The sequence below is a fragment of the Geotrypetes seraphini genome, chromosome 1, assembly GCF_902459505.1.
Source record: "Geotrypetes seraphini chromosome 1, aGeoSer1.1, whole genome shotgun sequence".
NCBI classification, from domain to species: Eukaryota; Metazoa; Chordata; class Amphibia; order Gymnophiona; family Dermophiidae; genus Geotrypetes; species Geotrypetes seraphini.
Window position 1 is genome coordinate 271333041 of NC_047084.1, and position 27859 is coordinate 271360899.

At 44.1% G+C, this 27859-nt stretch overlaps 1 protein-coding gene across 6 annotated transcripts in view; it reads left to right on the forward strand.

Annotated features, from left to right (window-relative positions):
* Nucleotides 1-27859, forward strand: part of CTBP1 (C-terminal binding protein 1) — a 646630-nt gene that overhangs the window by 13471 nt on the left and 605300 nt on the right. For 3 of the 6 annotated variants that reach the window (XM_033951324.1, XM_033951342.1, XM_033951350.1), the window contains exon 1: nucleotides 11275-11388. The exons of 2 other annotated variants lie outside the window; for them this stretch is intronic. The gene's annotated coding sequence lies outside the window, so the exon portion shown is untranslated. Of the gene's footprint in view, nucleotides 1-11274; nucleotides 11389-27859 lie in introns of those variants that run through there. One more of the 6 variants, XM_033951370.1, reaches the window with a different exon arrangement.

Genomic DNA, 27859 nt, shown 5'->3' on the forward strand with positions numbered 1-27859 from the left:
ATCAAGGGGCCTGATTCAGTACTTGCCTGCAGCAACGCAGTGATTCACTTCAGCAGCCTTGGGGCTTTTGCTGAGTCACGGCCCGCCTCTGATGATGCAACTCCCTCTTTCCTCAGAAGCAGCGTGACCCATCAAAGGATCCAAGCAGCCTAAGTGAATCGCTGCACTGCTGCAGGCAAGTACTGAGAGCTGCCAGGAGGGGAGCGGAGGAAAGGGGAGTAAGCCATTGTTGGATGCTGGGAAGTTGCTGGACAAGGGAAAATAAAGGACGAGCTGTTACTGGACCTGGAGGGAGGGAGAAGGAGAGATGCTGCTGGGAGGGGAGGATGGAAAGGGAAGGGAAGAGAGTTACTTTTGGCTAGGGGAGGAGGGAAGGGAGAAGGAAAAAAGGAAGGAAACAGCTGGCAGGGAGATTAGAGGGGAAGGGGTCAGGGGGAATGAGAGATCAGATGAGGAAAGGGGGAGAGACAGAGGAACGAGAAAGTAGAAAGAGAATGATGCTGGAAAGGGGGTCGGCAGAGAAATAAGGAGAGAGGGACAAAGATGCTAGATCTGGTGTAGGAGAGATAAAAATGAAGAGAGCAGTGAAGCTGGAATGAATCATATAAAAAGGAGAGAGGGGGCACAGGCTGAATGGAAAGGGGAGAGGGGCATAGAAAGAAGGCTGATACCATATGGAAGGAGGAGAGGGCAGACAGTGGATAAAAGGGGCAGATGTTGGATTGAAGAGACAGAAAGGGCAGACGCTGGAAGGAAGAGAGTGAAAAGAAGATGAAAGCAGAAACCATAGACAACAAAAGGTAGAAAAAAATAAATTTTATTTTCTATTTTGTAATTAGAATATATCAGATTTGAAATATGTATCCTGCTAGAGCTGGTGTTAGACATAACTGGGGACTGCAAAGCCCAGGCAGTACTTCTTTAGCTTCCAGCTGGCTTAGGGCTCTCTCTGACCAAGGGGAAGTTGCCCTAGTTGCACTCCCCTAACACTATTCCTGACATGTGTGACTGTGGTATTCTGTTAGCACAGGGGTCAGGAACCTTTTTGGCTGAGAGAGCCATAAACATGACATATTTTAAAATGTAATTCCGTGAGAGCCATACAATATGTTTAAAACTAAATACAAGTAAATGTGTGCATTTTATGTAAGACTAAACTAAACTAAACCTTAAGTTTGTATACCACGCCATCTCCACAAGCATAGAGCTCGGCACGGTTTACAGGGTTAGACCAATACTTTTAAAGTACAATAAGTCTCTGAATTCTTTTTGCTGTTGTTAACCAATGATGAATAAAGTAGCTCTTACCATTAATGCGACTTCTGGTGTTGCATGGTTTTGCTGATGGCTTTGTTGATACATGGTGAGGTTAAGTTTCATGCAGGCGTTGAGACTTCCATCCGTTAAACGTGATCGTAGGTTGGTCTTAATGTTCTTTAGATGTGAGAAACACTGCTCACATGCATACATAGAGCCAAACATTGTCAGTACAGCAATACTCACGCTGCAGTGTGTGGTATGTGATAGGAAGCGCGTTCCAAGTTTTGACAATCAGCTGGTCTGCGGGTTGAAGTTTTTTCATTTCTCCTGTGACAAAACCCAGGTCCGTTTCGGGTTTTGGCCAAAACACACCTGAATCCGTACCGGGTTTTGCCCCAGTGAGCAGGAGTATTCAGAGTGCACCTAGATGCAGGAGGGCTGATCAGGTGACCTGCCAATTGATTGATGAAGCTGACTTCTGCTCTGATTCTGACATGGAGGTAGAAGAGACAGGGCAGGATAAGATTAAGAGAAAAAGCTCCACTCCATGCAGACCTGCCACTGTCAGAAAGCTTATTCAGTTTGAACAGCCTGTTAAAATTAGGACTAGGGAGAAATCTGCCTCTAATAACAGAAAGCAAGCTGGTGTGTGGAAAACCCTTCCCCCACCTTCTCAGAGGGGGAGTGGTTATCCACAGGATATAAGGAGGCTTCTGAGAACAGGAAGGGGGCACACAGGAGAGAAGCAGACAGGAGAATGGGAAGCTGAGAAGAGGCAGCCTCTCTCAGACTGTCATATGCTTGAGACAGACGAGTTACCTCTTGTCTGGGATACTGGAGTACAACCAGAAGGGGAAGACATGGAGGTGCAGGAAAGTTGTTTAGGAGCTGACACTCTGCCAACACCCATGGAGACACAGTAAGCTTGAGATTGGGATTTAATTTCTTTATGCTGCCATCTTGTCACTTACCTGTTTGAAGCCAGTGCAGAAGCTCTCCTGGAAAGCCACATTTTGAGGCTTTCTGTAAAGCAGGAATGTATGTGTTTTCTGACAAACCATTTTGAATTTATTTCCTCTATGGTGATTCAGCTAGGAAATCTCGTTGGTCCTGCACAGCTGTGCTTGATTGCCACAGCAACGTTTAGAGGGAAACATTTGCCTGATTTTGAACTCTGAATAATGCTGTGATTCTTATGTGTTCTGGACTGTTTGATAAAAGCATGACTTACCTGATTATTACTGCTCTGGTGAAAAGGACTGTATTTCTTGACTAATTAAAGTCCAGAAGCAGGAGACTGTACATAAAGCAGTGCTGACCAAGATTCAACTGCCTGATTATACTATTTGAACCCTTTTGATTTCATGCAATATCAGTTCATTTTTAACTACAAGGCTGTTGCCTGTATTTTGATTTATTCAACCAGTGGTTGAAATAAAGTTTATTTTTGTTTTGCCATCTCTGACTAAGATTCCTTTTTACCTTGCATACTTATAAGCTTTAGAATGTGCCTGTTTTAAAAACCTGAAGGATCCCTTAGTGGAAAGGGACACGCCGGGTTTAAGCTTTGGTCACGTTCCCAGATGCTCGCTGCGCCTTACAGGAGCCCGGGTTGTGACACTCCCCACTTGTGTTTGCTCGCCAACTCTGCTTGCTGTCGTGCAAGTCTTTCCAAATCTTCATTCAGTGACTTGAACTTATTCACCTACATGCCTGAGGCCTTCAGGTCAGCAGCTTGGAGCTCAAAATCTCTGAAGGAGACACCGGGGATGTAACTCAGGTCGGCGCTGTTCACTGCACACTTGTGTGGATGGGTGATGAACTTAAAAAGACGAGCGCGCTTACGAAATTCTCCAAAGCGCGCTTTGAATGACTGCAGGAGATTAGATGTGAAGCCCGCTAGCTGCTGAAGATCAAGATGCTGAGCAGGGTCACTTGCTGTGCATGCATCTTTAAACTCTCCCAGTTTTTCAAAGTATATTAAACGACCTGTTTCAATGTCTGCGATGAAGAGTTCTAGCTTGTTTTCAAATGCAAACACTGCTTGTTGAAAGGATAAGACTGTATTTCCAACGCCTTGCATTTTCACATTGAGCTGGTTCAGATGTTCAGTCATGTCCACGAGATAGTAGAACTTCAGGAGCCACTCAGTGTTAGCATACTCAGGATGCTCGACATTTTTCATTTCAAGAAAAGTCCGGATTTCGCTCAGACAAGCCGCGAAACGGCTGAGCACCTTCCCTCTTGACAACCAATGCACATTGCTGTGCAGAAGAAGGCCAGGATAATTATTCCCAACTTCATCCAGCAGTGTTTTAAACTGGCGATCATTTAAAGCTCGGGCAACAATAAAGTTGACCACCTGAATGACCAGCGACATCACCTCACCAAGCTGCTTGCCACACATCTGAGCACAAAGCGCCTCCTGATGTAGGATGCAGTGAAAACTTAGGATGGGTCTCTTTTCATGTTCACGAAAAAGCGCTACGAATCCTCTGTTTTTCCCCACCATACACGGAGCACCATCATTATACACCAAAATAAGTTTATCCATTGGTAGATTTTGTTCTTTAGCGAGCTCAGTGAAAGACTTGAATAAATCCTCCCCTCTTGTTGTCCCTTTCATAGGCAAAACAGCAAGACTTTCCTCGCGTAGTGTGTCACTGACAGCTTACCTTGCAATCACGCTGAACTGGGATCAATGGCTTACGTCTGTTGACTCATCCAAAGCGAGAGAAAAGAATGGTGCTGCATTTATGTCCTTCACTTGTGTTGCCTCAATTTGATTTGCCATCATGATGGTACTATCGTGAACAGTTCTTGCCGACAGAGGCATGTCTTTTATTCGTTTGATTATCTTGTCTTTATCCAAAAAGTCGTCAAAAAGTTCATTGGCAACATCAAGCATGAATGTTTTGGCATACTCCCCATCTGTGAATGGCTTTCCATTTCTCACAATTGCTAAAGCTCCAGCAAAGCTAGCCGAATTCCAGTCACCTTGTTGGGTCCAAACACGGAGTTGCTGCTGTAGCTTGCACTGCACAGTAGCTCTTGACATGCTTTCTTCCTGCTGTCTCCTGCAGGATATTTCGATGCAAATGTAGTATGGCGTGCGTCGAAGTGCCGCTTTATATTTGACCGTTTCATCGATGCAATTTTATCATTGCATATTAGACACACTGCAGAACCTGCTCTCTCTACAAAGGCGAATTCCTCTGACCATTCCTGCTGAAAAGTACGATACTCCTCATCTTTTTTTCTTTTAGCCATCTTCTTCAATAAAAGGGTTTCTGCAATTAGCTAGCTGACTGAGGTGAGGAGGATACCACCCCAGGTAGTGGTCTGTGGGGCAGGGCAGAGGTAATGAAGGCAGGGTAGCCAATTGCGGGTGTAGCTGGTGGGATGGGAAGCCGGGGCCTCGATTTGGGGCAGCCTGTGAAGGATGATGCAACTTCAGGCCCGTTCGGCTGCAGATGCTGCGGGGCAAGGTAGGGTGGGTCCCAAGGATGCTGGATGTGGATGCGATGCAGAGGAGGGTGTGGCCTGCGCTCAGCGAAAAGAAGACGTGTTCTTCTTTCCCAGCATTCATCAATCAAGCCCCAGCCAAGGATCTTTCCCATGCATTCATATAGTCACAAAGGGACACTGGTATAGCTTGCTGTGGTCCAGGCTAGAATCTACAGCTGTGGGAGGTGCCACACTGCAGAGCATCGGAAGATGGCCGCCGCTGTCCCTGTCCTGGCTCAGATCCGATCTGGCTCTCTGTCGGCGGCTCCCGCTTCCGGGTGACCGGCAGAATGTCCTGATAGTCTGGGTAGGTCTGCTCGGGTGTCCCCTGCTGCAGTGCACGTCTTGGAGAAGATTTTTCTCCGCTGCAGCAGAGGAGCTCGTAGTGTGTGCTGCTGCTCTCCTTGGCTCTGCCCCCGGAAGTCAGAGTGTCACGTTGGCAGCGAGGCAGATGCAGCCATCAAAAAAGCCACATCTGGCTCGCGATCCATAGGTTCCTAACCCCTGTGTTAGCATGATATTTCTGTGTAGCATTCTGTAATAATTTGGCTTATTCTGTTTTCTTGATAGTAGAGGGGATATATGTGAAGGGGAGGGGAGACAGGGGTTTTGTTGATCCTTGCTCTGTATAATTTATAAAATGACAACTGTACAAAATATTGTTTCTTTTTATACTTTAATAAAATATGTTCAATATAAAATCATAACTATTTGAGGCTTGTGTGGATGAGATCAGTTGGTTTTCGGCAACTGAGCTCGTGGAGATGGGTTTTTTTGTTTCAGTCTTAGTAGTTTGCCAGTTCACAAAATAATTATTTTATTTCCGCTGGTCCATAGGTATAAAAAGGTTGAAGAACACTGCTCTCTTGAATGAGGCATTTAAAACCTTTCTGAACAGATGGCTGTGCTGGCTCAAAGACCACATCAGAAATTCACTTTTAAATTAATGTGACATAATCATGCTCGAGGAATGGGCATCGACATGGCAGATGAGGTTCAACATGGATAAATGTAAAGTGATGCATGTCGGTAACAAAAACCTCATGCACGAATACAGGATGTTCAGGGCGGTACTTGGAGAGACCTCCCAGGAAAGGGACTTGGGAGATCTGATCGACAAGTCGATGAAGCCGTCCACACAATGTGCAGCAGCGGCGTAAAGGGCGGACAGAATTCTAGGAATGATAAGGGGATCACGAACAGATCGGAGAAGGTTATCATGCCGCTTTACCGGGCCATGGTGCGGCCTCACCTGGAGTACTGCGTATAGCACTGGTCGCCGTACATGAAGAAAGACACGGTACTACTCGAAAGGGTCCAGAGAAGAGCGACTAAGATGGTTAAGGGGTTGGAGGAGCTGCTGTACAGTGAAAGATTAGAGAAACTGGGCCTCTTCTCCCTCGAACAGAGGAGATTGAGAGAGTTCATGATCGAAACATTCAAGGTACTGAAGGGGCTAGACTTAGTAGATAAAGTCAGGTTGTTCACCCTCTCCAAGGTAGGGAGAACGAGAGGGCACTCTCTAAAGTTGAAAGGGGATAGATTCCGTACAAACATAAGGAAGTTCTTCACCCAGAGAGTGGTAGAAAACTGGAATGCGCTTCCGGAGTCTGTCATAGGGGAAAACACCCTCCAGGGATTCAAGACAAAGACAAGTTCCTGATGAACAAGAGCGTACGCAGGTAGAGCTAGTCTCAGTTAGGGCGCTAGTCTTTGACCCAGCAGTGGCAATTTTTATGTTCTTAATGTACTTTAACTCCAAGCAGAATTGTAAAGCTGTATCATTGGGTCAGACAATAATTCATATTCAAAATTCATAACCCCAGCAACATTAACTATATCATGCTATATAGTTTAAGATCATATCAGAATTATAAAATCATTTCATGCTACAGAACGACCCCTTTCAGCTAGGCAACTGCTGCAAATCTTACATGAATCCGAAGTATCTCCACCTGAGAAGTCCATCTGTACTTTTTTCTGTTGAAAATAAGGGATATTGAGGCAGAAAGAGGGTTTTAAAATAAAATCAGGAAATCCAAGATGACCACCACAACAGCAATTCTGGCGCCTAAAATGAACCATCTTAAAATGGAGAAAAATGGCAACACAAAAAATGCACTGAAGGGATTTTGGGAGGTGAGGTATCTGATCCCTAACCTCAGAAACCTTCAAAAATAACTTTTAAGGACCCCCCCCCCACACACACACACACACACACAGATTTTTTTGGAGCTGCATAGGGAAACTTTAGATCAGAGGTGAAAGAAGATTTCTGCCTCAAACAAGCCTGGAGTCCAATAGGTAGCTTTCTTTGGACTGCTGTACAGTCCCTGATGTGGAACTGAACGTCAGAACCCAACAGAGCCACACAACATTTTGGGGGGAGAAATGCAGTCAGCCCCAGTCCTGGATAAACTGCTACAGGACCCATTCAGTCTGTTCTCAAGCCCTATGTGGACAAAACCTGGGGTGAGATTGCTCCTAAGGGTGCAGACTCTGAGCTCTGAGGACTACTAATGCAGACTGGCCACACATAATTCATGTGAGGCATGTGCCTGTGGGTTACAGACTTCAACCCTGAGAGTCTGTATCTTCTCACAGCCAGAGATGCCCAGGGTGGCCAGAATCCTCTGTAGTACCAAAAGCCTCTGATTGGATAATAACACCCCCCTCCAAAAAAAAAGATTAAACTCGAGCAGAGCAGACAAGATCCCTTCTCATTTATAGAGTAAGACTGATGGGGTGGAACTTAGGAGAATCCAGATAAGACCTGCATGTAAATGTAGGCAGAGAGACCCCTGAGACCTGGGGGAGAATCCGGACTAAGACCTGCATATATTGTAGGCGGAAGACACCCCCATGAGACCCCAAAAAGTTATACTTCTAAGAGAGACATTGTATTCATATTTCTCTTTGTCAGCAAAAGACAGTCTGCTCTATGAAAGATTCAGCTTTGTTCTATTGACTGGCAGAGGTCTGCTGACTGTGACATCATTGATAAACCCAAGCACCAAGATAGAACGAACTACCAAAGAACAAACAGAACTATGATTTGGCTCAGGAAAGGAGGTGTGTTCTGCTCTCAGAAATTATTGCCTTAGTATTAGGAATGCAATGTCAGGGGAATTAGAAAGTTCAGTTTTGGCACCAGATGACTTCACATTTAAGCATGGCTCCATGATAAGTCTATGGACCATTCAGCCAATAAAAATGACATATGTGACAAACCAATGAGAAGAGAGTAACTAGGAGGTACCCTAGGCTACTGAAATAAAGTATATAAGTGACATGCCAGATGGCATAATACAAGAAAAGAAGAGAGAGGAGTCAGACCCAAAAGAACATCAGTTTGCTATTTTGTATGTTTGCTATCCTTTGTAGCTCAATATGCCCAATGTTATTTTTATGTGAGTTGCCTTTTGCTTATTGCTAATAAACCTATCTTATTGTAACTGTCACTGTCATGAGGTCTTTATTTTGGGCTGATGGTAAGATCTGCAGCAATCTTATCCTAGAGTGATGGGAGGTGAACATGAAGACATACAATTGGCTCTCTACAACCCTCACAGTTAATGGGGGTTTAACTCAATGGTCAAGACTACCAGTCCGGTTGCACAAGAAACATTATTGCAAAAAAAAAAAAAATAATAATAATAATGATAATCACAAAATATAAAATTTCTACTACTAATCCATCTTTATAGCGCTACTAGACATGCATAGCGCTGTACATTAAACATTCAAGAGACAGTTCCTGCTCAGTAGAGCTCACAATCTAATTACTAAAAATTTCTCAGTTCCATAGAACTTCATTCCCCACAACCTATCAAGAATAAAACTGTTGAAATGGTAGCTTTGACAGCTGTACAAAAAACCCCAACCCCTCCCCCCCAAAAAAAACAGGAGAGCTAGATTCAAGTTTCAAGTTTATTTTTAATTTGTTGAATCGCTTAATTTAAATTGCTAAGCGATTTACAGATAAAAAAATAGGTACAACAGAGTAATTATAAACATATACATAAATTTAATACATTATCATAAAGTCAAACAAACTAACTAACAGACACATGGGGAAAGAAAGGGTAGAACTACAATCGTATATATTAAAGAGAACATAAATGGAAAGTACACCAGGTAGGGGAAATCACAGGATTGAATCTTTAAATTGTTGACTTATTCATCCACAGTTTAAAAAATAATAACAGTGCTTCATAGGGCATATTTCTTCCCTGCTAGGGCATACAGAGTGGGTTGTATTTAGTTCCCATGGATATTTAACAGGGTGAATTAGGGTTTCTTGGGTAGTTAAGGGTAGAGGGTATTGGGGAGGAGAGAGGGGATTATTATAGTTTCTATTTGTGATTTACAAACAACAATTGTACAGAATATTGTTCCTTGTTATTAAGTTTCAAATGTAAAATCATTAGTGTTTGAGACTTGTGCAGATGAGGATAAAGCCCTTGAGGATAGAGTGGGGATGTGAACAATCTTTGTCCCCATGGCATTTTGTACTTCAAAGACTGTGAGCAGGGGAGCAACTTAAAAGATGTTCATAAGTAAATAGTTCTGATGCACAACAAATAGGGCAATATTCAACTCTATGATCAATTTACACTTGAATATTCTGCATAGACTGATATCTGGGCATGATGCTGTCAGAAATATCTAGATAATAGTCATATTCAGTGCAATTATCCAAATTTAAAATCCAGATAATGACATTTTTTCCTGTTTGTTATCTGCTACTACAAATAATTTCTATAGCACTACTAGACATACCCAGCGCTGCAGGTACTTTCTCTGTCCCTGGTGGGCTTACAATCTAAATTTTTGTGTTTGGGCAATGGTGAGTTAAGTGAATTGCCCAGGAACTGCAGTGGAAATTGAACCTAGTTCCCCAGGATCACAGTTTGCTAACCATTAGACTACTTTTCTACTCTTCTGGATATCAGCAAATATCATAAGTCTCCACTCTCAAACTGTTCTGATGTTATCCAGATAGCACTGGGCAGTCTGTGGTGATTTTCAATGGCATTAGCTGAATGATACTGCTGAAAATCCTTGGATGACCCTGGTCAGTGCTATTTAACGTGGTAGCAGGTGCTGCTACCTGGATAAGTAGCTTTGAATATCAAGCTCAGTGTTTTAAATCCTTAGGATGGAGGGAGTTCCAGTCATTGCACAACAGCTGCCTCCATTGGCTAGGCTTAAAGTGAATGTATGCCAGGCTCTCAGAGTAGGAGAGGATAATGTGTGGCTTGGCCCATGACCAAGGATTGTTGTTGGAATGCCTGGACTAGCTAGTTAGGATGGAGAAGATATGAAAGGAAGGAAGGTGAGGGTTAGAGAAATCCAGGGCAGCTGCAAATACTGTTATAAAGCCTTTTCTACAAAGTTGAATGGCCAGAATAGATGCAGAGTTTAAAAAAAAAAGTTAAAAAGTAATGTCTTGAACTTGTAGGTGGAGGACAGGGGAGGCATTTGGCAGTAAAGAGATAAAAGTACTTTGTATGCTTCTAAAATAGTACTACTGAGAAGACAGGACTTTCCTTGAAATAGTATGTCAAGGCAAGATAATATGCAAAGAACAGTATTCAGTTCTACAGTATATAGCTTGCCCTGGATCTGTAGCACAGAATGTTGCTACTGTTTGGGTTTTTGCTAGGTACTTCCCATGTCTAAATTGCCTGTGAAGATGGGGATACTGGGCTAGATGGATCATTGGTCTGACCCACTAAGGCTAATCTTATGGGTTTGTAAGATTCATGTTCAAAAAACTGAGTGTATCTTTGAACTGGGGTTTTTGATAGACATTTAACAGAGTGGTAACCAAAGTGGAATGGTTTTTGCTGAATGGAACAGATGGCTGAGCCATCGTCATCTGTCAGATGAAGCAGCATGCATTCTTAGTTTAACACAAGAGGGAGCGTGTCTAATCTTTAACCTTTAAATACTGCAACTTCAGAGAGGCAGTTTTAATTGTCGAATGTCAACTAATTTACAGTTTTAAATGGAATACATAAATATTTGTATTGACTATACGTTGCTTTTGGTATCTATTTCTTTTTCACAACTAGCAGCGTTTACACGGAGATCTGTATTTTTAGTATGTGAAAGGGAATTTAAGAATGCAGCAGTCTCTATAATTACTAGAACTGCCTTAATGAGCACTGAAGTGGTATATTATTTAATAGGAACGGTTCTCAAAAGAGGCCATTTAAAAGAACCCGAAGGGATATATATTTGTTTTATTCTACATTATACGTCATTTCATGGGGTTTTAAAGTTTAAAATCTATAGATCTTTTAATTTGTTAAAACTTTACAAGAACTGGTCGGTTTTCATTGATTAGTATTTATTTAGGTAGAATTTTTTTTCCCCCATTTGTACCTTTTTTATTATTATTATTCTTTCTAATTCCTTATTTTTTTAAAATGTAACTTTCCAGAACTTTGATTTTGATCTTCCAAGCGCGTAGAGGAAGTGACCATGAGGAATAAGGTGGTTAGAACAGGACTTGTTAATCTCCGTCTGATCTTGTCAGTAACAGCAGAGCAGAGGGAAAAAGAGCGAGAGAGAGAGAGGAAGAGGAACTCGGGCTGGGGCAGCGCTCCAAAGGTTTGCCTCTTATTTTCATGTCTAAATTGCGCCTCGCCGGCAAAGTCTTAGGGCTCCAGCATGTCGTCTGCAATCTGTAAGAGTCCCCCGGTGTTAAAGTGTGTCCGTTTCGCGGCATTGTTGTTTGGCAAAGGGGAAGATTTGCTTGCGCGTTCGGTTCGAGTGAGAGAGAGTGTGTGTGTTACGATGTGGGAAACGCTGAAGAAGAAGAAACCCTGTTGGTTCTCCATGCAAATGACCGCTTTGGTTGTAACAAAAGCCTTGATGTTGGGCTCGGAAAAATGATCTGACAGTGGAACAACCCCAGGCCACTTTCGCCATGTTTTTGTTTATTCATGTTTTCATTCCGTTTTCGGTGGCTTTTTTTTCCCGCAGATGTTAAGCATTTCGGTTTGCGTATCGTCGACCCTCGTTTTTGTGGAGTTAGCAGGGAAAATGTGTGAAAGAATGTTTACAAAATCGCTAGGTGTTTGCAGATGTTTATACTTTAATTCTTGCGTTTAGCCTTAACGGTGCTGGCAAAGGAACGTAAGAAACATCTGTTTTAACTACTGGGCTTATATATATATATATATATACACATATTATTATTATTATTTCTGCCTGTGTTGGGGTGGTACACATACGTATATCTGAAGACGTTTCACCTGTCGTATAGAAAAATATTAAATGAAGTGAACGTATTGCTGGTAGCAGAGGTGGTTCCAAGGCGATCTGCCTACAGCGGTTTAATGAATGGAGAATGACATGTAACGCTATTTATGTTAAAACTTGGGTTGTCGCTTAAACACTGGGTTAGTTTCTGCTAAGAAATGTAATGGGTTGCTGTAAAAGTAGATTAGACCAGGAGATTGATAGAACGTTAAATAGTGCTTTTTACAGACATTTGAGCAGTGTAATTATTGCCAACAGATCTGCAAATAATATAATTAACTCCAAGGAAAATGAATACTTCCATTTCAGCTAGACCTATACTGAAAGAGACCACGAGGATGTTTTGCAGAAGTACAAGGCAAAGGCGGATGCCGCCCCCCTTAATATATACAGTATCTTTACATGCGTTGAAATCTAACGTCGATTAGCTTCCCTCCTTGTTCAGTATTTCCAGGTAAAACCTTAAATATTAAAAGATGTTAAGTACTTAAGTCTACTGGTTGGGGAGAAGTCTAACCTGTGATATGATGCCAAGTTATTTGGCTATTGCCATACTAGCCAAGGGGATCAGGGGAATGGTTATTCCCAGATGAGTGGGAGGGAAAGATGATAAAATTTGAAGCAGAAAGTCTGTAAGATTGTGGTCACCGGTCATTAGGAAAGAAGATTTAGGGGAAAGAGTGTGAACTATGCTGCAGTTGTTTTTAAAACTAGTGCAAGTATTAATGTCTACATAAATAAAAACATGAGAAATTAAATCACTCTTACAGTATACAGAAAGGCATTTGGATAAATATGGCAGAGTTATCATGAATTAAATGAAATACTTATTTTTCCCTTTCTTTCAGAATGATTAGAGCTTTAAGAGGCCTTTATAAATTTACAGCACTATGGTGCTACCACAAAAGTTTTTTTGAATATTCTTCACAGTAGGGGAAAAAGACCTCACAGTGACGATACACTTTTTAATGCTAATTTTGGTGTGTGTAGTGATGGGAGTAGGGAGTTAAAGGTGATAGTAATATATTTGAACAATATTAGGAACTGAAAAAGGTTAGGTTGATTTGATTGCATGAGGAGATTTCATTGCAATGCAAATTCAGGAGATTGTGGATAATGGGAGCCTGAGACCCCCGTGTCGATGGGCGGAATATAACACGGGGCTGGTAGAGCCCTCGTGTTGCTCATCGACTGGGGGTAGGCGGGATTAGTGGGTAGAGGGGGGAGTAGGTAGGAAAACGATTAGGTGGTGGGCCTGTCAGGGAAGGAAAATTTAAAATGATAGGCAGAGGGGCGCGGGGCCGAGGCCATAAAGCCTGAGACGCTTCCAGGAGACGGAATGGAGGCGTCGTTTTGGGCGCACGAGATCTCGTTGAGCCCCGACGTGAGAGCTCCTCCTCCTAATCCCTGTGCCGCTAGTTCCCCGGGAGTAGAGAGGCAGTCAGAAGTCGGCATGCGGTCTCTCCCCCAGGTTCCCGGGGACAGCGAGAGAACCAACGATTCAGGTTCTTCGGACTTACAGCAGAGCCTGAATGCCCACGTGGATATAACAACATTGGACCTAGTACCGACCCAGGAGGAACAAGGAAGAGAGAAGCCTTTGATTGGTGAGCTAAACTTTTCATTGCCAGATTTGCAGACTTTTAACATTGTAAAGCCCCAGGAAGTGACATTGGAGGCTCTGTGGGATCTGACTGCCAATTTGGTCAGAACAGTGAACACGTAACTATTTTCAAATTGAAGCTAAAATAAAATCTCAGGATAAAGAAGTTTTCCAGATAAAACAAGATCTGGGTGAATCAAAATTAGATATCCAGGATATTAAGGATCAACTTAAATCTTCCAAATTACTTCAAGAGACTTTAATTAAAGATAATGTTAGACGAGGTCACGTGACGCTATGAGCCGGTGAGGACGTCTCTCACATCGGCTCCGGGCCCCAATCCACACAATCAAGCCTCACCGCACCGAAATTCGTCCTGGCCGGGTCCCCCGCAGACGCCCAGCATCGGGCTTCGATGGACCACTACCTGACCCGATCGCAAGAGCCACCGCGATCGAAGCCGGTCAGGGCTGGAAAGCTAAAAACTACTCCGGGCGCGACCAAGATGGCGGCCGCATCGGGGACGGCGGTATCGGAGTTTACAGATGCCGCCCTAACTGAAATCAAGGCGGCGGTGACCCAGGTGCTGGGGCCGCAGTTGGAGGCTCTGACGGCTAAACTGACCCGACTGGAACAACTTCTAACTGACACTACGGCCCGCACGACGGAACTGGAGCATCGGGTGTCTGCATCTGAAGATACTATCACATCTCATGAAATGGATTTAGCCTCCTTACAAGAAACTGTGCACAGACAGGCTGAAAAAATTGATGACCTGGAAAATAGGTCCAGACGCAGTAATTTGCGGTTTCTGGGAATCCCAGAACTGATTCCTGATGCTAACCTACCTGCGGAATTGGAAAGCTGGCTTGAATTGGAATTCCCGGAAGCTATGGAAGCTGGCACTCTTTGCCTGGAACGGGCCCATCGGTTGGGTAGGAGGCCAGCTCAGGAAGACAGACCGAGAGTGGTGATAGTAAAATTCCTGAACTACAGGCACAAAGCTGCAGTTTTACACCACTACCGGGTTAAAAAAGATGCCTTAAAGATGCGAGGATCAACTATTCGCATTAGCCAAGATTACTCGACGGCTCTAACTGAAAAAAGAAAAGGATTTTATCCACTTTGTAAACGCCTGGAAGACCTTAAACAGCGTTTTCTGTTTCTGTATCCGGCTACCCTGAAAATCCAGCATGCAAGTACATGGCATTCATTTACAGAGGCTTCTGATGCAGCTGACTTCATCAACACCCAGCTGGAATCCCAGGGGGACCCTCCTTGAGGATCATACCACGTAACTGTATTGGGTTTGGCTAGGATGAACTTTCAGGATTTTAGAATTGAATCTGTTGTTATGTTAAGGCTTTCTAGTTTGAGACAGTATGTCGGATGTTTGAAGGATTGGGGCTCCGTGGGTGTCTCCTCGGACCTCTTGCATATACCTCCGGGATATGCTAGTTGGGAAAGTTGGGGATATGGGGGGAGGGGTTGGGTTTGATGGGGGGAGGTGGGAACAGCCTTGGGGGACCGAAAATGAATCAGTTTTGTGTTTTTCACGGGTCAGATTAGAGATGTTTCTGCTATGTTTACAACTGCTGTTCATGCAATTTGATTGGGTTCATATGCTGACCGTCTGGGGGAGGCTGGGCGCCCAGACGTGGGTTCGGAGCTTTACTGTCACTATGCAATTTATAGGGGGTACACATGGGGGATAACACACTTCGAATAATTTCCTGGAACGTTGCCGGTATAACATCTCCTGTAAAGAGGTCTAAAATCCTGCAACAATTGAAACGCCACAAGGCGGATTTGGCCTGTTTGCAGGAGACTAAATTGACTGCTGAGGAGCATGAGAAATTGAAGCGGGGATGGGTAGGATCTGTTTTCCATGCCTCCTCTACAGGCAAGAGAGCTGGTGTTTGCTTGCTAATTCGAAAGGGTTTAAAATGTGTAGTCACATCCTGCCATAGAGACGAGCTAGGTAGATCATTGCTGTTGCATATAACCTTGCAAGGAGCTGCTTTCCGATTACTGATAACTTATGGGCCAAACAACTACTCAACCACATATTTCAATTCGTTGATTACTTTAGGCCTTAGGGACACTTCAGTTCCTCTTCTAGTGGTGGGGGATCTCAATCAAGTTCTGGATGCCTCCCTTGATCGATCCAGAGTGTCTGGGTCTCCAACTGCAACCGACACTAGGGGACTGCCCTTTTTGTGCAAGTCCCTGGGCATGGTGGATCCCTGGCGGCTACTACACCCGTTCGAACGAGACTACACACACCAATCACGAGCACATGGAACCTTTTCCCGATTAGATTACATCCTAATAACAGAATCCTTGTTCTCGCGAGTAACAGAGGCGACGATAGGGCCATTAGCCTTGTCCGATCATTGTCCTATTTGGTTGGATATATCCTGGACTGCTCCCCCCATGGGGGACTTCCGGTGGAGATTTCCCTCCTATCTGGCTGATGACCCTTCTTTCCAAACATATTTACGAACTAACTGGGAAGAGTTTTTAGCAACTAATGGGCAACATGTACAAACCCCGGACCTATTTTGGGACACGGCTAAGGCAGTACTTAGAGGGGTGATAATTTCGTATGTATCAGCTCGCCGCAAGAGAATCGCCCAGGGTATTATTAGGCTGGAAAAGCGATACACTCAATTGAAAGCCAGATTTCTTCACAATCCGTCTCGTCTGCTCCGTGAGGACATGAACTCAGCGCAAGTAGCTTTGAATGCATTACTACATGAAAGGATCAAGCGTTCTTTGTTCTACAGAAAATATAGGTTTTACCGCTATGGTAATAGAACCGGCAGGTTGCTAGCCACACTAACTAAACACTGGCAGGATGACCGATATATTCCCCGGGTGAAGTCTGGGGCACACACTTACCATACTGCTCCATCTGATATAGCTGAAGCGTTTTACAAACACTTTTCAAACTTCTATGCTAGCCATACGACATCTATGGGCCCCGATGTTCTGGATTATTTGGAAGACGCGGGTATGCCTAAATTCACTGACCTGCAGAGATCAACCTTAAACAGACCCATCCAGGGCACAGAGATACAAAGAGCAATCACACAGCTAAAATCGTACACTGCCCCGGGACCAGATGGGTTTTCCACAGAATTTTACAAAACGATGTCTCTGCAGGTGTGTGAACCTCTCCTGGGCTATTATGTGGTGGCGCTGGAGAAGGGCCGCTTTCCTTTGCATGCCAATGCGGCCACCATAACCTTAATACCGAAACCAGGCAGACCTAAAGACGAAGTAGACTCCTATCGTCCGATATCCCTCCTGAATGTCGATACAAAAATATTGGCCCGCCTATTGGCAAATCGATTGTCTCCACTCCTGCCACTAGTGATATCCCAGGCTCAGGCAGGGTTCGTCCAAGGCCGCCACTCGGTAGTGAATGTTAGAAGGGTGTTGCTGGCAATGTTCAGAGCCCAACAAGCGTCAAACCCGGGCATATTGGTCAGTCTAGACGCTGCAAAGGCCTTTGACCAGGTTGATTGGACATACTTATTTAAGGTACTGGAATACATGGGAGTGGGGGGTTGGTTTGGGTCTTCCTTGCGGGTGTTATATTCGTCTCCAACAGCTTCCCTCTTGGTAAATGGTTTCTTGACACAACCATTCAATATTGGTAGGGGCACTCGTCAGGGATGTCCATTATCCCCGCTGCTATTCCTTCTTTATCTAGACCCTCTCCTACGAACTCTATTAAAGGATGATATTCTGGTTGGGCTGAGGGAGGGCTCCTCTCAGATACGAGTGCTGGCATTTGCCGATGACATCTTACTTACACTAGCTCAGCCACATAGTTCCTTGCAGCGTGCCTTGGAGATATTGGATGAATTCCACATATATTCAGGCCTGACGTTAAACAAACAGAAATCTCTAGTGCTTCCCTTACAACCCTCGCTGTGTGACTCGTGGCCCGGCCCTTTTCCTCTAGTTTGGGCCCCAACATCTATTCGATACTTGGGTATCCACATACCGAGGGATTTGGCAACACTCTATTCACTTAATGTTCAACCACTGCTTACCCAAACTACACAACGGTTGCAGGCATGGAGATCCTATCCACTGACACTAATGGGCAGGATTGCATTATACAACATGATGATGATTCCACAGTGGCTGTATGTTCTACAAACTTTACCCATTTATTTACTGCACAAACATATCCGGCTTCATCATCGTGCATTGTCTCAATTTTTATGGAGAGGCAGGAGATCCCGAATCCCCCTATGCAATTTAACTTTACCTATCTCTCAAGGGGGTCTGGGTCTCTTGCACTTGGGGAGGTTTAATGAGGCTTGTTTATTGCGGCACTTGAATGACTGGTTCTGTGGGACATCTCACTTCTCAGCCACGAGGGTGGAGTGTTTGGCACATGCCCCCTATCATTTTAGTTATATGTTACATGTTAAATGCCTTCCTAAACGGGACACCGATTATGGGGATGTGTTTCTCCTCCCCCTGCGTAGACTTTGGAGGAATCTCTGCCGGCGATTAGCCGTTCGACCTAATGTGACTCCATATCTACCGGTGGCTGGTAATGGAGATTTTCTCCCAGGTATGGATATGGGCGCCCAGGCCTGGTGGAGCGGGAGGGGTCTATTTTATTTATTTCATGTACTGCAATCTAACGGACAATTACAATCTTTTCAAATGTTATGTGATTCATCGGTACTAACACCGGCGGACTGGTTCCAATACAGGCAGCTCCATCATTATGTCAATACTTTGTCAGTAGCGGCCTTATCTGACACTGTTCGAGAACAACTATCAGAAGCCATCTGCCTAACGGCACAAGAACCTGTACCACTACGTTTCCACCACAGATTTTTACAAGAATTGGCTGGGGAATTGGACTATGCTTTATTGGCCTCGAGATGGACACAAGATTTGCAGATTACTATTTCGGTGGACATACTGAAACGGAGCTTTTCCATGGGCATGAAACTTCAGCTGTCAGTAGCAGAAAAGGAACGATACTACAAGTTCCTAGTCCGGGCATATTTTGCTCCTGTTCGGGCGTTTCGGGCACGTATCAGTCCTACTGATTGTTGTTTGAAGTGTATGGTCCCGAGAGCCTCTTTGGGTCATATGTTCTGGCACTGTCCGGGCATACAGGCCTACTGGAAACGTATCTGCCTACATGTACAATCTATCTGGAAATGCACTTGGATACCTACTAATACGTACTTATTCACATTAAAACTTACCATGAAGCCCATCCGTCCAGGTGCAGCGGCGTTTGCCAGAAAGGCCATCTTCGTGGGACTTAAAACTATACTTCAATGCTGGTTGTCACCACATACACCAACAGTTTCCCACTGGCGCACGCAAATGATCCAGTTGGCAGGTTATGAGCGATTATCCATTGCAGACATGAACTCTAAGGCTGGAGTTTTGTACCTACGCTGTTGGATACCATTCTGTTCTACACTAGCACCGGTTGTACGCAGTAGATTGTTGAATTGACCTAACTGTTAGAGGCTGTTCCCACGGGGGGGTGGGAAGGTGGGGGGGGGGAGTTTGAAGGGGGTTGGCAGGGGTTGGGGGTTGGTGGGGGGACCTATTGGGTACAGTTGTGATGTTTAGGTAAACTGCTTGATGATCTGGCTGATCTTGTCTCTATGTAAATGTAAAACCTAATAAAACTGTTTTAAATATAAAGATAATGTTAATTTAAGAAGGAAGATAGAGACACTTGAAAATTTCTCTAGGAATAATAATCTTAGATTGATTAATTTTCCTCGAATCCTAACAGTTACTCCAAGAGAAATGTTAAAACGCTATTTGCTGGAGATATTAGAAATTCCGAAAGATTCAATGCCTCCTTTCACCCAGGTCTATTATTTGCTGAATAAAAATCAACTTCATCAGGAAAAGAATCAAGATCCAATCGATGTGTCTGCTTTACTTGAGATGTCAGATAAAGAAAGCGCAACACCTGCAACATTGATTGTGACTTTAGCTATTGCATTGGACAAAAATTGGCTTCTGAGATTATTCTTTAAAAATAAGGAGAAAAAGTTTCTTGATCTTAAGATACAAATGTTCCCAGATTTGGCAAAGGACACACAGAGGCGCAGAAGAGAGTTCTTACTACTAAAACCTGGAGTCTTAGCTCTTGGAGGCACTTTTTATCTTCGCCATCCTTGCAAATGTATAGTACAATATAATTCTCAGAAATATGTTTTCTTTGAGCCATTTCAGCTAACGGCCTTTCTATCTATGTCCCCCCCTGGAAAGGGAAAAGAAATGAGGACTTTGGTATATTAGACGCCTGATTATCAGTTAACCATGTTCCACGTATCTTAAGTTTAATATTTTTCCTGTAATTCCGTTTGTGTTACATCATGGATCTTATTGTGGACTTAGTAATATTTGTTCTTCAAAACGGATTAAGTGTTAATTTTTTCTTTTGCTGTAATCACTTTCTGTACAAGTGCATCTTGATTTGTTATTTGAAATTATAAATAAATAATAAATAAAAAAACCTGGGAATCCCCTCTCTTGGTCCTGGTGGCACCCAAGAAATTGGACTTTCTTTATAAAATAATCTCCATTCCAGGATTTGATAAACCTCAACTTCTTATACAATCCCTCTGGAGGCTGAACGCTAAGGATCTTGCATCCTTTGTAGCCTCGGCTGCAGGGCTGATAAAACTTGTTCCCTCCCCTTCAGGCTACCTGCCTGGGAGCTTCCTGTCATGCTCAGTTTGTTCCTGCAGCCGGCTCCTCTCAAAATGGCACCAGCTTCACTACCATTGGATTGTAAGAAGCAAGGAGACATTTGAAGATGGCATATATCCCCTGAAGTAGCCTTTTTCAGGCGAAACAGAAAGTCTTTTCTGTCGGGATTACGAGTTGAAAGCCTCTTTTGAAATTTCACACCTTCAGAAGAGTGTATTTCTTCCTTAATTGTGATTTTGTGCTCCATGCCTCCAAAACTACTTACATAAGTGAAACTGAGCTGTAGCCCTCGCTATTAATTTAGTTAAGTTTGGGATTCTGGTCACCAGTTTTTGACACGAACAATACATGGAATTTTGGGTTCATAGCTGTCATTATAAAAAAAGCTTTTGAAAAAAATGTGACTCTGTATGAATGGAAATGAGTGATTTATCTACTTATTTATATGTATGCGGAGTTTTTTTATAAACCCGTGATGATGTGTTGAGGGCTGGGCACTTGTGTAGTCCCAACCTCCCACAATTGAGGTTTATTTTTCTCGTTATATTATGATTTTTCATACAGTTTATGTTATGTCAGCAACTTTTGTATACGTGGCCTGAATGTTTCCCTGCTATTAATTATATTCTACAATACGTACTTAACATGTAATTTTTAGTCACTCATATCCTTCTATGCCTCTCGTAAGGAGATGTGCATCTAGTTTGCTTTTGAATCCTAGGATTCTCGATTCCGCAATAACCTCCTCTGGGAGAGCATTCCAGGTATCAACCACTCTCTGAATGAAGCAGAACTTCCTGATATTAGTCCTGAACTTGTCCCCCCTTAGCTTCATTCTGTATCCTCTTGTCCATGCCAAATTGGACAATGTAAATAGTTTTTTCTGCTCTATTTTGTCGATTCAGTATTTTGAAGGTCTCGATCATATCCCCTCGCATCAGAGGGAACATGCTACTGAGGTGGACAGCGGCATGTGAGGTTTGCTACAGCCGGCCACGAACCTCAGGAGGCCGCTTTAAACATGAGCGGCAGCAGAGGCAGGAACCATGGATGGAGGGAGGGGAAGAGGAAAAAGAAGGGCCATGGAGCGGGCAGGAAAGGGGGCTGTTTTGGTGGGAGGGTTGTGCTACGTGCAGACAGCAATCTTGGGGGGGGGGGACAGAAAGGGGCCATGGAGCAGGTAGGCATTGCAGAACAGGGGGAGAGGGAAAGGAGGCTGCTTTGGGGGGAGGGGTGTGCTGGGGGCAGACAGCAATCAGGTGGGGGAGGAACAGAAGGGGGCCACGGAACAGGTAGGCATTGCAGAACAGGGGGAGAGGGAAAGGGTGCTGCTTTGGCAAGCAGGGGGGCCAGGGAGACAGACAAACAGAAAGAAAGACGGACAGACACGGGACTAGGGAGAGACATAGCCACAAAGAATCACAGACAGACAGCGTCCAAGGAGAGAGAGACAAATTAAAAAAAACAGACATACAGACATCTACTCTGGGCGGCAGGAGGAAGGCAGTACAGAGCACTGCTGGAAGTGGCTGCCGGGAGGAGGGCTTTGAGCCGCAGAAGACTGTCCCCAAAGCCCCTGTGGAGAGTCGGGCCAACCTATCCTTCCTCACCGACGCCGAAGAAGCTGCAGCTGGGGCAGTCGGAGCCTCCTCTGCCATGCCCAATACACCCAGGCCCCGCTCCCTCTCGTGCTCTGAGCACTCATGATTGGCTGAAGGGTGTCATGCCAGTACTGCAGATACAGGGGGCTTCTTTTGTTGGAGAGGTGTGCTGGGGGGGCAGACAGCTTTGCTCGGGGGGAAGACATAAGGGGGCCATGGAAAGACAGGCAGGGAGAGGGAAAGGGGGCTACTTTAGGGGAGAGGTGTGCTGGTGGGCAGACAGCTTTGCTCTGCGGGGGAAGACAGAAGGGGGCCATGGAGAGACAGTCAAGGAGAGGGAAAGGGGGCTGCTTTGGGGGAAGGGGTATGCTGGGGGCAGACAGTTTTGCTTTGGGGGGGACGATGGGGGAATGACATAAGGACACAGACACGAAGAATGACACACAGGGGGCCAGAGAGACAGACAGAAAGGAAGACAGACAGCCAGCGTCCAAGGAGAGACAGCCAGCGTCTAAGGAGAGACCAGCCAGTGTCCAAGGAGAGAGAAACAAATAAACATAGACAGACAGTCAGCGGCCAAGGGGAAAGAGAGAAAGAAAGACAGACACACACATCTATTCTAGCACCCGTTAATGTAACGGGTTTAAAGACTAGTAGAGATATAAAGGGCTTCAGGGCTATTGCCGCGCGGCAGCTGCTAGTGCGGCTTTGTAAAACAGGCTGTTAAAGTATGTCTTTTTAAAAAATAAAACCCTGCTTTTATATTTGTAAATCGCATTGGCTCACGATATTGCGATCAAATCAAATTTTAAATAAACTTGAAACTTAAAAAAAATATATAGTCAAATGCAGAAAATAAATTGAGAGGGATGATGAGGCAAGGGAGAGGAGAGAGTAACATGCCAGACGATGTGGGTGGGGTGTGGAGAGGGAAGGAAAGGAGAGAGTGAAATGTCAGACCATGGGGGTGTTAGAGAGGGAAGGAAAGGAGAGAGATGCCAGGCCAATGGGGGTGGTGGGAGAGATGGAAGGGGAAGGCAGACAGTTTCTGGAAGGGGCATAGGAGAGAAGATGCCATATAGAAGGGGCAGAGAGAGGGCAGACAGTGGATGGAATCTTATAAACGAATACAGGATGTCCGGTGCGGTACTTGAAGAGACACCCCCCACCCCCACCCCAGGAAAGAGACTTGGGAGTACTGGTGGATAAGTCAATGAAGCCGTCTGTGCAATGTGCGGCAGCGGCTAAAAGGGCGAACAGAATGCTAGGAATGATTAAGAAGGGGATCACAAACATATCAGAGAAGGTTATCATGCCGCTGTTCCAGGCCATGGTACACCCCCACTGGGAATACTGTGTCGAGAACTGGTCACCGTACATGAAGAAGGACACGGTACTACTCGAGAAGGTCCAGAGAAGAGAGACTAAAATGGTTAAGGGACTAGAGGAGTTGCCGTACAGTGAGAGATTAGAGAAACTGGGCCTCTTCTCCCTTGAAAAGAGGAGACTGAAGAGAGGACATGATCGTAACATTCAAGATAATGAAGGGAATAGACTTAGTAGATAAAGACAGGTTGTTCACCCTCTCCAAGGTAGAGAGAAGAAGAGGGCACTCTCTAAAGTTAAAAGGGGATAGATTCCGTAAAAACGTAAGGAAGTTCTTCTTCATCCAGAGAGTGGTAGAAAACTGGAACACTCTTCCAGAAGCTGTTATAGGGGAAAAAACCCTCCAGGGATTCAAGACAAAGTTAGATAAGTTCCTGCTGAACCATAACATACGCAGATAAGGCTAGATTCAGGGCACTGGTCTTTGACCAAAGGGCTGCCGCGTGAGCGGACTGCTGGTCACAATGGACCACTGGTTCTTACGTTCTTATGGAAGGAAGAGAGTGACGAGAAGATGAGGAATGCAGAAACCAGGGATGACAAAGGTAGAAAAAACATTCTATTTATTTTTTGCTTTAGGATAAAGTAGTATTGTCACTGTGTTAATATCAAAAATGTATAAATAGAAAATGGAAATAAGATGATCCTTTTTATTGGACTAATTGTAATACATTTTTGACTAATTCAGAGTTCAAAATCCCCTTCCTCGGGTTAGGACAGGATACTGTAACAGCAATATACTTTACTGACCTGAGAAAAGAGGTTCTGGCCTCTGAAAGCTAATTGAAAAATGTATCGATTCAATAAAATGGTATCATCTTATTTTCCATTTTTGTTTTATTCCCCCCCCCCCCACACACCTTTTGGCCCCCTTTTATGAAGCCACATTAAGCTTTTTAAGCACTATAAGATTACCAGCCGTGGCGATATTAACTCTGATACTCATAGGAATGCTATGAACGACGGAGCTTTTACCTCCGCGGCCTGCAATAAGAAACCCTAATGCAGCTTCATAAAAAGGGATGGGGAATTTATTTGTTTATTTGTAAAGCGATGATTACTATTTCTCTGTTTTTTCAAACTTACATCTGCTATCTTTATATTTTGCACAATATTAGGGGACATGCATAATTTTTTCTGTGGTGTTGCGGTATGCATTGTATGTAGAGTCCAGCTTCTTGGTGATTCAGTTTAACTTTTGTCTACATATTTCTATTTTATACCCCCCCTTACAAAACCATAGCATGTTTTTTAGGGCTGGCCACGGCAGTAACAGCTCTGACGCTCCTTTGAGTATAAGAGCTATTGCCACCGTGGCCAGTGCTAAAAATCACACTACAGTTTTGTAAAAGTGTGTGTGTGTGTGTGGGGGGGGGGGGGGTTAGTTTGTGATTACATATTCTATACTGGGCGAAGGTGTGTTGTGTGTGTACAAAAGACATGTTATCATTGACTGTGTAGGATCAATCTGTACTAGTCTGGCTTGTTTGGTTTTGTAATGGATATATTGATGTTCTACTGCTCACTGTAGTATGTAAGATGCTGCCTTTTCCTAGGTACACTCTTGTTGTGCGACGTGTGGATTGTTACCTAAAAAAAAATCATGTTTTTCATATAGATGAAGGGAATGTAAAAAAAATGATGGGCCCCGTGTGTCACAAATGCTAGGTACACCACTGACTGTAACTATGGCAAATTGTAACCTGTTAACTATATATTGTGTATGTTGTGTAACCCGTCCTGGGCTCTTTGTGGCGGATGGGATAGAAAATTAATCAAATAAATAAACAAAAAAGGAAGGATAGCATAAAGTCATCCAAAAAGCCTACCATTTAGCCCTTTGTGCTGTTAATGACTTAGATTTGATTACTATCAGGCATTCTAAAATGGAATTAGAATTTGAAGTAAAAGTGCCCTCGTGAGAGATTGAGGCTTTGATGCTCAAATACAGCAGTCTTACTGGCATGGAAGCTTTCCTCCTGATGCACACAAAAGTTCTCGTTGGCTGCTACCCATCCTCGCAGCAGCTACTGAGAACCCTATGCAAATGCATTACAAGGAGCTCATTAGTATTTTAATGAGCTTTTCTTATGATGCACTACAGGGAATGTCCCGTCCCCCCCCCCCCTTTTACAATCAGCATTTTCCAGCAGCTGTGGAATTGCCAGTATTGTGTGTGTGTGTGTGTGTGTGTGTTGTACACTCATACAACCCATACACAACAGCTATGCCCTCCCTAAAAAAAAAAAGAAAAGACCTTGCCCGCCGTTCTCCCCCTCTGCCCAGCTGATGGCCGCTCTGGAGCCGCCATCAGCTGAGAGCGACGGCTGCTGCCTTAGCTGATTCAGGGCTTTCCCTGCCAGCTAGCTGTGATCAGCTAATCAGGGCTTTCCCTGTTGGCTCTTTAGCCGTCATCAGTTGATTAGGGCTTTCCTGCCGGCTCCTGCATTGGCAGCTGATTGCAAGTAGCTAGCAGGGTTAGCTCGCAGTTGTTCGCAGTTTTTTTTAATGAATGATGGCTGCAAAACATTGCCATTGACATTGGGACAATTATTTTTAAAGGGAAATCAGGTGAAAGACAACTAAACAGACCCCTGAGGCAGGCCAAGGGCCAAAACACTGACAGTATCGGGTCTTTCGTCGAATAAAGAACTATTGATCCCAGTTCTCTTGGCCTTTACACTTCTTTTTGAATGAGAATGATAAGTATCCCTAGACAGTGGCACAGTGAGGGTAGAATGTGCCTGGTGCGGAGGCACCCCCCTCCCCCCAAGTCCTCTCCACCACCCGCTCCTTCCAAGCATCCCATTCCACACTCGCACCCTCTTCTCTTCATTTCCCCATGTGCACCATCTCTTTCCCTCTCACTCAGACACCCATGCTCCACACACACTTTGGGCACGCACACTCTGGGCAGATCACTACATATACAACTTCAGAGTCAAATGGGCACGAGGCAAAGCCAAACAAAAACCCAAAACTTAACATACAAAACACACAAAAAAATCGACCTACCCAAATTCTGGAACAAAGTAGACACCATGATACAAGAAGAAAACCCAAAAGACTTTGTTAACCACTGGCGCACCCTAAGGACAAACATCTTTGAACACATGACACAACCACTAACTAAAAACAGAATCTGCAGACGCTCATACAAATGGTTCGACAATGAACTACTGCAACTCAAACGACAATGCAGATGTCTCAAAAGAGAATGGAGAAAAAACAACCAGGAACACATAAAAACAACCTGGAGAACACTGAACAAACAATACAAACAAACACTATAAGATAAAAGAAAGTCGTACTACACAAATCAAATAGGCACAGAAATCCAAGACAGCAAAAAAACTTTTCAAACTAGTTTCAAGTTTATTTCAAATTTACTATACTGCCCACTTGAACCTTCTGGGCGGTATACAAATTACCTTAATATTATACCAATTAAAAAATAATTTAGGCAAAAACAGACCGGGGGGGGGGGAAAGGAACTCACAGACACCAAACCCTACCTAGCTACCAAAAGTACTCCTCCCCCCACAGCCAACCAACTGGCAGAATTCTTCAAAAACTAAATCTCAACTGCTAGAAATACCTTCTCCAGAACTCCAAACCACCTCAAAGAAATTTTGCTGCCACCCACAGAAAAGTATCCTTCCCAGCAGACAGAAACTGGTCAGACTTCCAAGACATACAATGGCTTGACCTAGACAGACTCTACAAAAAATACAATCATGCAGCATGCAACCTCAATCACTGTCTTCCATACCTGTTAAAAGCTGCCAGCACCAGATTCCACACCCACCTCTTGCAATGGACTAACTACGTGCTCACAGAAGGCCAATTCCCGCAAGATCTCTCCGAGATCATCATAACCCCCATCCTGAAATACTCTAAGGGAGCCACAGATCAACCATCCAATTACAGACCTATAGCCTCAATCCCAGTATACGCCAAGATAATGGAAGGCTTTGTAGCAAAACTCCTCTCCGAATACCTAGAAAACCACAATTTATTCCACCCCTCACAATCAGGCTTCAGAGGCCAATACAGTACAGAAACATTACTACTCTCTCTCCTAGACACAGCCAAACAACACCTAAGCAAAGACAAAAAAATGCTGCTCATTCAACTAGACCTCACCGCAGCATTTGACCTGATAAATCACGACATCTTACTACAAACACTAGAGGCAACAGGAATCGCAGGCAGAGTCTACAACTGGTCTAAAGGATTCCTCCGCTCAAGGAAATACGAAGTCAAAATAAAGAAAGCTGGAACCTGGAACAACCCATGCGGAGTCCCCCAAGGCTCGCCATTATCCCCAACACTCTTCAACCTCTACATAGCCACACTCGGCCTAGACAAATTAGACATAACCTCATACAGCTATGCAGATGATATTACCATCATCTAGTCTTTCGACCAATCCACCAATGACACATAAGAACATTAGAAGTGCCTCTGCTGGGTCAGATCATAGGTCCATCGTGCC